The sequence below is a fragment of the Dendrobium catenatum genome, unplaced genomic scaffold (assembly GCF_001605985.2).
Source record: "Dendrobium catenatum unplaced genomic scaffold, ASM160598v2 fragScaff_scaffold_637, whole genome shotgun sequence".
Lineage (NCBI taxonomy): Eukaryota > Viridiplantae > Streptophyta > Magnoliopsida > Asparagales > Orchidaceae > Dendrobium > Dendrobium catenatum.
The window spans coordinates 66,182-77,173 of NW_021319099.1; positions in this window are offsets into that span (position 1 = coordinate 66,182).

Genomic DNA, 10,992 nt, shown 5'->3' on the forward strand with positions numbered 1-10,992 from the left:
CGGGGGTGGGCTAGATTGGTTGGGGTCCGCTCGGAAGGTTCTTTTTGTTCATGTGAGGAGGGAGGTTAATTCGGCGGCTCATTTTTGTGCTCAAAGAGCAATTGAGGATAGTTTTCTTTGGAATTTAGATGACAATGTTAGTACATGTATTCCTCTGGATTTTTTGTCCATCCTTGAGGATGATAGTGGTGTTTCCGCCCCCTGTTAGGGGTCTTTCTTTCTTTTACAGAAATTAATTATCGTCAGAAAACGAGTTGCTCTCTGTAAAATTTTCGTCCAGACGAAATTAATTATCGTCCAGGACGATATGGTCTCTATAAAAATTTCGTCCAGACGAACAAATTTTCGTCCAGACGATTAACCGACTTAGAACAGTTTTCAGCAGTTTCTAAAACCGACCTAGTAATAACCGTTCATACCGGACGAACTTAGTTCGTACGGGACGATCAGCTTATACGAAAATATTTCGTACACATATATAAATAGTGTCGTTTCAAAGCGTTTAAGTAAACTCGTCCAGGACGATCCACGATCGTACGGGACGATCCATTGCGTACATAATTGAATATTTGCAGTTTTTGGGCGGTTTTTCTTGTCTTTTGTATAAATAGTCCAAATTAGACTGCCACCCAATCTTTTTGTCTTTTGATCTTCGTGCCTCTTGAGAGAATAGCCAAGGAAAGAGTGGAAGAGTGCATTCAAGGGAGGATTTCTACCACTGGAACATGAAGGCTTCACTTGGAGTTCAAAGGTAAGAATCTCTACTTGTGAATTGGGATTACTTCACTCTTTTCTTTCTTCCTTCTAGATTCTTGTGAGAAGATCTATCAAGGAAATCCGGTTCTCTGCCGACACTTGGAGAGTGTAAATAGCTGAAGGGTTCGCTGCCTACACTTAGAGAGTGTGAATAGCTGAAGGGTTCTCTGCCCACACTAGGAAAGTGTGAAAGGACGACGGTTCTCTGCCAACACTGGGGATTGTGTGAAAGGACGGACGGTTCTCTGCCAACACTGGGGATTGTGTGAAAGGACGGATGGTTCTCTGCCAACATTGGGGATTGTGTAAAAGGACAACAATTCTCTGCCGCACCGGGTAGTGGTGAAAAGAGTGTGTTGTAAAGGCTTCTCCGCCTTGTTGTGGGTGCAAAAGGAGAGTCACTATTGGTATTAGTGCAATACTCAGAGGGTGCCTCTGGGGAGTGGATGTAGGTCTGGTTTTAGACCAAACCATTATAAATTTGGTGTCATTTACTTTACTATTTTTACATTTCCGCATTTAATTTTTTAGTTTTAAAAACTCTGTGGTTGAAAAAACATTTTCTACAAAACTTAAAAGAAATAATTTTATTTCGGTTCAACATATTTTTAAAAGAGGGCTTAAAATTTTTAAACTACCAATTCACCCCCCTCTTGATAGCCTTGGAACATTAACTTAGGCTTAACTACCTAATTCCTAGACTCAACACTCTCTCTCTTTCTCCATCTCTCGCTCTTTCTCTTTTCGCTCTCACTCTTGCTTTCCCTCTCTCTTTCTCTATCTCTCTCTCCCTCTTTCTCTTCCTCTCTCTCTCTCTCTTGCTCTTCCTCCATCTCTCTCATTCTATCTTTCTATCTCTCGCTCTCGCTCTCGCTCTCGCTCTTGCTTTCTCTCTCTCTCTCTCTCTCTCTCTCTCTCTCTCTCTCTCTCTCTCTCTCTTTCTCTCTCTCTCTTGCTCTCCCTCCATCTCTCTCGTTCTCTCTTTCTCTTTCTTTATCTCTCTCTCTCTTTCTCTCCCTCCATCTCTCTCATTCTCTCTTTCTCTCTCAGTCTCTACTCTCTCTCTATCTCTCTCTTACTCTCTATCTCTCTCTCTCCTCTCTCTTTTTCTTACATCTCTCTCCTACTCCCTCTATGTCTTTCTCCTCTTTCTAGCTCTCTCTCTACCTCTCTCTCTTGCTCTTGCTCTTGCTCTCTCTCTCTCTCTCTCACTCTATATCTCTCTTTCCCTCTCTCTCTCTTTCTCTCTTTATTGCTCTCTCTCTCTCTCTCTCACCCTCTCTCTTGCTCTCTCTCTCTTTCTCTCTCTCTCTCTCTCTCTCTCTCTCTCTCTCTCTCTCTCTCTCTCTCTCTCTCTCTCGCTCTCTCTTTCTAGCTCTCTCTCTCTCTTGCAAGCTCTCTCCGTCTCTTGCTTGGTCTCTCTATCTCTCACTCTCTCCTTCGCTCTCTCTTTCTAGTTCTCTCTCTCTCTCTTGCTAGCTCTCTCTCTCTTGCTTGCTCTCTCTCTCTTGCTAGCTCTCTCTCACTTTCTCTCTCTCTCTTGCGCTTGCTCTCTCTCTACTTCTCTCTCTTGCTCTTGTTCTCTCTCTCTATCTATCTATCTCTCTCTCTCTCTCCTTCTCTCTCTCTCTATCTATCTTAATCTCCATATATCTCTCTTGCTCTCCCTCTCTCTTGCTCTCTCTCTCTCTCTCACTCCTCTCTCACTCCTCTCTCACTCTCTCTAGGTGGAGATTTGTTTTCACTCATCTTGGGGCTCTTGCCGGGGAGATCGGGCGACAGCTTCTTCGGGGCTATGCTGGGGGGTGGCCGGCGGTCACCCTCCCATCATCCTGTGAGAGGTGGTGGGAGGAGGAATGGTTCTTAGGGGAGAGATCTGGGTGGTTGTGTTCGGGGGGAGGTTGCTGGGAGTTGTTCGGGGGTCGAGTCTGGTCCTGGTGAAGCTGGGAGTGGTGAAGCGAAATGCTTGGCTGCCAGTAAGGGCGGTCTTCAGGGCTCGGGTGGTTCTGGGGGTGACCTTGTTTATTCTAGATCTCCGGTCAAGACTGGGGTAAAAAGTTGTTTGGCTCAGTTGCTCGGCCTGGTGTTAGCCAGACAGAAGTAAACTCCCGTGTGGAGTTGCAGTCCAATCCTGTGGGCGTTGCTGCTGTTGCTCGGGATCGGGGTCTGCGGTGTTAATCCCCCGCTAAGCTGATGGAGGGGATGGAGATCCTGGGTGGTAGCGAGGCTGAAGTTTTTTTTAGGGTTGTGTACGGCAGCGCTGGCTTGACTTCGGATAGGTGTTCTGTTTCCCCAGTGGTCCAGCAGGTCATGAATGTTGTCTCCGTTCGATCAGATTTGGTTATGCCAAAGAAACCCAGCACGACTGATGGCCTTGAGAACAATGTGGCTCATCTCCCCCCCAGCATTGTCTTAGATAATCCCCTGTTCACCTTTGGTAGTTCGTGCGATCAGGGCGGTCTGGAGGTTTCTTCCTCTGGGGACGCCAACTAGGGTGTGGATATGGTTGTCAACGAGCTTAAACTGAAGGCTGATTTGGGCTGTACGGGTAAGGGCATTGTCATGCTTAATGCAAAACAGTTGATAGGGGCTCCCTGCCTGCTTCAGATTGTTCTGAAAACCTTGGGGATTATAGTCACGGCCCAGGTGCTTATGGATATGCCCAAGCTGGATCTTCTAACCCCGAAGGCCTGGCTTCGTCTTCTCTTCCTTCTAGCGCGTCCAGGAGGGCTGCTCCTGACTCCAAAACTGCTACTATTGCCTGGAAGAAACCCACCCCGATCAAACTGACCTTGGAGGATGTTGGTAACTTTCTTCGTGAAGAAGGATTGGTAAGTTCGACCTCAACAAGGCCAGATGCAACATCCAGAACCTGGATTATGCTTTTGTTGGCCTACAACTGTGGTCTCCTGGATTCCGTTGATCCGAGCTTCATGTGCCTTAAAATTGGCTTACTTCCTCGTGTGCACATTTTCTGGTGGCGGGTATTTATGGATTGTATCCCCACGAACTGTTGGCTTCACTTTCGCGGCCTTTAGGCAAATTGCGAATGTCCGATCGGCTGTGGCTTGGCCGAGACCCGTGACCATCTGGTCTCCGACTGCTCCCAGTTGCAGGAGGTGCTTGGTGTGCTGCACGGGTGGGGTTTTCCTTCCCCACGGTTCTCGAATTTTTAGGAGCTGCAGGTGGCGCTGAATCAAATGTCGAGATCAAAGACAAGGGCATGTTGGTGTATTGCTTTGCGATGTACCACTGCTGGATGAACAGAAATGCCATTAAACACGGTAAGGATCGCTGCACGCCAAGATTTTTGGCAGCCTTTATTATGGATGACCTGAATCGATGTAGTTCTTCTTTCGACTTGGAGCAACGAGACACTTTTCAATCCTTTGGATTGGCCCCACCTTCTTCTTGGTGTCCCCCTCTTCTGGCTGGTTAAAGATCAATGTCGATGGCGCTCTACTGAGGTCTAATGCGGGGGGTGTGGGCATTGTTGTCCGTGACAATGGTGGCCGGCTGATTAGTGTCGTTGGATGGAGCATTTGTCATTGGGATAGCACACAGGTTGAATTGTTGGCTTTCCACTACATTTTTAAGCTTGTGGTGGACTGGATGTTTGATTTTAATGGAGTTATTGTGGAGGGGAAAAATGCAAGTGTCATGGACTATATGCAACAATTTAAGCTTAAACAATTATGGAAGCAATAACTAGAGGATTGGGAGAAGTGGAGCTGGTTGAAGTCGTTCAACCAAGTGATCTTTACTCATACTTACCATAGATTCAATAAGGCGGCCCATTTTTGTTCTCAAAGAGCATTAGAAGAGTCTTTTGTGTGGGATATAGGAGATAGAAATATTTGTATTCCTCAAGAGTTTTTTTCTGTTCTTGAGGATGATAGTCCTTCCCTCTAGTTTTGGGGCCCTTGCCCTCCCTTTTTTGTTTCTTTATTTTGATGTAATCACCTTTTCTACTTTATAAAAGCTAATGCAATAGTTTAGCTCTCCCTCTCACTCTCTTTCTCTCTCTCTCTCACTTTCTCTCTCTCTCTCTTGCTCTCCCTCACTCTTGCTCTCTCTCTCTTTCTCTCTCTCTCTCTCTTGCTATCTCTCTCTTTCTCTCTATCTCTTATTCTCTCTTTATACCTATCTCTAACTCGCTCTCTCTCTCTCTCTCTCTCTCTCTCTCTCTCTCTCTCTCTCTCTCTTTCTCTTGCTTGCTCTCTCTCTCTCTCCCTCTCTCTCTTGCTCTCCCTCCATCTCTCTCTCTCTCCTCTCTCTCTCTCTTATTTTTCCTATCTCTCTTTCTATCTCTGTCCCTCTCTCTCTTGCTTTGCTCTCTCTCTCTCTCTCTCTCTCTCTCTCTCTCTCTCTCTTTCTCTTGCTTGCTCTCTCTCTCTCCCTCTCTCTCTCTTGCTCTCCCTCCATCTCTCTCTCTCCTCTCTCTCTCTCTTATTTTCCTTCTCTCTCTTTCTATCTCTGTCCCTCTCTCTCTTGCTTTGCTCTCTCTCTCTCTCTCTCTCTCTCTCTCTCTCACTCTCACTCTCACTCTCGCTCTTTCTTTTCCTCTCTCTCTTTCTCTCTCTCACTCTCCCTCCGTCTCTCTCATTCTCTTTCTCTCTCACTCTCTACTCTCTCTCTCTCTCTTTTTCTCTCTCTCCTCTCTCTCTTTTTCTTGTTATCTCACTCTTACTCTCTCTATTTCTATATCTCTCTTTAGCTAGCTCTCTCTCTCTCTACCTCTCTCTCTTGCTCTTTCTCACTCTCTCTCTTTTGCCCTCTCTCTCTATTGCTCTCTCTCTCTCTCTTGCTCGTCCTCTCTCTCTCTCTCTTGCACTCTCTCTGTATTTCTCTCCCTATCTCTTGCTCTCCCTCCATCTCTCTCTCTCTCTCTCTCTCTCTCTCTCTCTCTCTCTCTCTTTCCCTATATATATATATCTCTCTCTCTCTCCTCCCTCTCCCTTGTTATCTCTTAATTGCTCTCTCTCTCACTCGATCTCTCTCTCGATCTCTCTTTTTAGCTCTCTCTACCTTTTTCTCACTCTTGCTCTTGCTCTCTCTCTCTCTTGCTCTACCTCCATCTCTCTCTCTCTCTCTCTCTCTCTCTCTCTCTCTCTCTCTCTCTCTCTCTTACTCATGCCTCCCTCCCTCTCTATGTCCTTCCCCCTCCCTCCCTCTCTATGTCCTTCCCCCTCCCTCCCTCCTTCCCTCTCGCTCTCTTCCTCTCTCTCCCTCACTCTCTTCCTCTCTCTCTCTAGCTCTCTCTCCCTCACTCTATCTCTCTCTTTCTCTCTCTCTCTTTCCCACTCTCCCTCACACACACACACACTCTCTCTCTCTCTCACTCTATCTCTCTCGCTCGAACGACTCGGGGGAACAATCGCTCTGGGAAAATCACGGCAACTTTTGAGAGAAAATTTTTCTCTCAGTTTGGATTCTTGTCGGAGGGGTTTGATTGTTCGGATTTGGGGTTATGGCGGGGGGTGGCCGTCGGTCACCCCCTCGTCACCCGTCGTTGAGCGGTGAAGGGAGGGGTGGAGGATATGGAGATCTTCGGAGGCTAGAGGATCTAGGAGATCTTTGGAGGTTAGATCTAGTAGAGAAGCTGGTGGGAAGAATGTTGAAGGAGGGAGTAGATCGAGTGCTGTGGTTGGTAACATTGGTGGGTCATCTGGTGAAAGGAGGTTCTCGTTTGGGGACTCAAGAGGATTGGCGGAGATAGGAGCTGAGGGGAATGAAAGTTCGTTAGGAATGTTATGCTCTTATGAACTGGCCCAAGGCTAACAAAGAGAGAGGAGAATTGGATAACTTAAAAACCAAAGATAAAACTCAAACCAAAATCACCACAGAAATCAAAGTGTGGAAATTAAATAATGCAGAAGTAATAATAAGAAAAGAACACACCGGATTTATAGTGGTTCGGTCAAACCTTGACCTACGTCCACTCCTTGGAGGCACCCTCCAAGTATTGTACTAAAATCTTTACTCTCCTTTAGTCGCCACAGCTAGGCGGAGAAGCCCTTATAAAATCACTTCCACCTTCCCCGGTGCGGCGGAGTCACCGGGTCTTTTGACACCAAAGAGATCTTCTTCTTTGGTAAACTTACCTTAAGACAAGCCTTGAATTCGATGGTACTAAGGTCCGAGTTCGTCAGAGCAACTGTATGGATTCCCCTCCACTCTCCCTTGAGTTCCCCCCCTCATAGGATCTTCTCCCTCTCAAACTCCACCCTTTCCTCTCTCCCTTTCAAGCTCTCTTTAAGTTTCCCCCACAGGAACGAGGCTACAATGGCTGCCAAAGACACTTACAAAGTGCATTGCCATAGCTTAAATAGAAGCACTCAAAACAAGCTCATTAATGCAAGTTGCCGCCATTATCGTCCAGGACGATAGGCATATCATCTAGCCGATTAGCTCAAATATGAGGAAATTCATCCTGAATATCGCCCTGAAATGAAGTTGGACGATGTCTAATCGTCCCGGACGATCTTGCGATCGGCCCGGACAAAACCCCCATTAATTACTTTCCAAAACTGCCTAAGAAATTTTTGAAAAAATTGTCCTGGATCGTTCTGGATGATATTTTATAGTCCAGGCCGATCCTCTGGACGATGTCCAAAAATAAGTTATTTCTTAATAGATCTGGCGACATATTCTTGCTGAATTGAGCCGATCGTCCTGGCCGATACAAAATCATCCAGGACGATGTGTTTTTCATAAAGACGACTGCTTTAATGAGGATGCCCTAATTAGAGTTTCTACTTTTGTCAGATCATCCAGGATGATATAAATATCGTCCCGGATGATGTTACCAAAAATAGAAATCTTTTTGGGCACAATAGAAAATCTTCCAAGTTACAAATCATGAGATGCCACACCAAATACATCAGACTCAAAAAGGAAAAAGATTACAAACTGACTCAGACCTAGTCTACTCAATTTTGAGCTGATTCCAAATTGCAGTCCGATCGTGTGAACCTGAAATGTCAGTATATAAGGCTGTTATAGAGAACAAAGAATGTTTGCTATCATCAAAATCATAAACCATAGATTCGCAGCAATCTCCCCTTTTTTTATGATGGCAAACAATTCAATTTGAATTTTCAAAAAGAATAATTTCTCCTAATCTCCCCCTCACTAGAATAACACTTTTAACAAATAGGGGAGATGAAAATATTTTTGTTGTTTTTAATTTTTTAAAAATAATATACAAATACAATAACAGTACAAAAATTCAACAATACGTTCTCCCCCTTTAACATTATCAAAAAGAGAAGAGGCACAAACAAAAAACAAAATGAATAGAGACAAAAATGTTCTTTGATCTTAGTGAAAAAACAAATATTCTTAAAATGAGAAAGTTACCTCTTGATTTTAATTAAAAACTTGGTAAAATTGGATTGACAACGCGTAATCCAGAAAAAGTAAGAAATTCATAAATTGTTAATCCAAGCTCAAGTTCTTTTAAAGGAAAAAAAAAACCTTTTTAATTCAATATCTAAATCAAGGAATAAATTAGAGAAAGAAACAATAATTTTTCAAAAACTCCTTCCATAAAATATATCTAATAGAAGATCAATGCATAAATTTTTGAATCAAGAATCAAGATTTTTAAACTCAAGTATCGAAAGTATCAAGGATTTTCTTAAGCTTTTTAAGAAGTACAAGAATGGTAAGCATTAACTTTGTGGGCTCATTTTATGCCTCTTGACAATTGGTTGGCGCACTGCGTATCTTTTGATACACTTTGTGTATTCTATATTTTCAATTTGGCGTCTTTGTGCATCTTTTATTTTTGGCATCATTGGCCAATTTTTTGAATATGCTTCCTTTCTTAAATCTTAAAAACAAAGGAAAACTTATCTTAGTGACAAAGCAAATTGCTTGATTAAAAAAATTATTAGTTAGATTCAAAAACTTGTAAAAGATTCCTATGCGATAAATAAAACGTAGGGAGATAAAAAATTTTATTTCAAAAACCAATTTAAAAGATGAAAAAGATTTTAAATCAAAAGTAGGATAATCTTTTTTAGAAAATAGAGATTGAGAGTTAAAAATAAATGAGTTTTCTTCCTTTGACTATTTTAGAGAAATCAAACACAACTTACCAAAGATTTCAAAAAAAAATCAGGAAGTATATTTTTCATTTTTAGAAAAGTGAATATGTGTGTTGATGGGAGAAAAAAATTAACGAAAACAAAAAAATAATAAAATAAAAAAAACAACGAAAAACAAAAAAGAAATACACAAATGAGGCATTTAACCATTATCTCTTTACTGGTCTTATGTTTCAGAGACCAGATCTGCCTATGAGATTTTTTGCTTTTCATTATTCCCCCAGTTTAAATTTAGCTTCGCCTTACCCTTTTCTTTTGCAGGAAGAATTCTTAAATTATGGCACTCATTTTTCATATGTCCAGGTTTCCGGCATCGAAAATAAATAACGTCAGAGGAAATATTAACATCCTTACTATTTTTACCTTTTTTCGACTTTTGCTTATGCTTTGGTGAGCTTTGTGATTTGCTTGACAGGTCATTGCTATCGTCTCCAACTAAGCTTACTCTTTCCATATCTTCAGCTTTTAGAACGATCGTTTCACCTGCATCCAAAAGTCTTTGACCCAAACTTTGCTCGTAGGCAATGAGTGAGCCAATCAAATTATCAATAGAATAATCAAATTATCAATAGAATAATCATTCAAATCTTTTGATTCACAAATAGCAATAACTTTTGAATCAAATTTATCTAGTAGACATCGAAGAATTTTGTTAACTTTTTCAAAATTTGAAAAATCTTTTCATAAAGTATACAATGAGTTTACAATTTGAATGAATCTGGTATACATGTCTAAGATTGTTTCAAAAGGTTTCATGGAAAATAATTCAAAATCATGCATTAACAAATTCAACTTGGATTGCTTGATTTCACTAGTGCCTTCATATATGGTGTGCAATTTATCCCAAACTTCCTTGCCGGTAGTGCACGTGGATACTAACATAAAATCATCAGAATTTAAAGCACAGAAAAAGCAATTTAAAGACTTTGCATTCAATTGAGCATTGAGTTATTCTTCCCTGTTCCAATGACTAAAAGGAATATCAATTTTAACTCCATTAACAAATCATAACGGTGATGAATAACCAGTTAAAATCATATGCCACATGCGAAAATTAATTGAATGCAAGAAAATAGACATGCGAGTTTTCCAAAAATCTAATGACATATTTTCAAATAAAGGAGGTCTAGTGATTGAATAACCTTCCGCAACATTACGATTAGCCATGGATCGAAAATTCAAAAGCTTTTAAAAACTTATTTTATGAATCAAGCTCTGATACCACTTGAAAGTTCGTTAGGAATATTAAGCCCTTATGAACTGGCCCAAGGCTAACAAAGAGAGAGGTGAATTGGATAACTTAAAAACCAAATATAAAATTCAAACCAAAATCACCACAGAAATTAAAGTGCGGAAATTAAATAATGCGGAAGCAATAATAAGAAAAGAACACACCAGATTTATAGTGGTTCGGTCAAACCTTGACCTCCGTCCACTCCTTGGAGGCACCCTCCAAGTATTGCACTAAAATCGTGACTCTCCTTTAGCCCCCACAGCTAGGCGGAGAAGCCCTTACAAAATCATTTCCACCTTCCCCGGTGCGGCGGAGTCACCGGGTCTTTTGACACCAAAGAGATCTTCTTCTTTGGTGAACTTACCTCAAGACAAGCCTTGAATTCGATGGTACTAAGGTGCGAGTTCGCCGGAGCAACCGTGTGAATTCCCCTCCATACTCCCGTGAGTTCCCCCCCTCACAGGATTTTCTCCCTCTCAAACTCCACCCTTTCCTCTCTCCCTTTCAAGCTCTCTCTTCAAGTTTCCCCCACAGGAACGAAGCTACAATGGCTGCCAAAGACACTTACAAAGTGCATTGCCATAGCTTAAATAAAAGCTCTCAAAACAAGCTCATTAATGCAAGTTACCGCCATTATCGTCCAAGATGATAGACATATCGTCCTGGCCGATTAACTCAAATATGAGGAAAATGGTCCTGAATATCATCCTGAAATGAAGCTGAACGATGTCTAATCATCCCGGACGATCTTGCGATCGGCCCGGACGAAATCCCCATTAATTGCTTTTCAAAACTGCCTGAGAAATTTTGGAAAAATTGTCCTGGATCATCCTGGATGATATTTTATAGTCCAGGCCGATTCTCTGGACGATGTCCAAAAATAGGTTA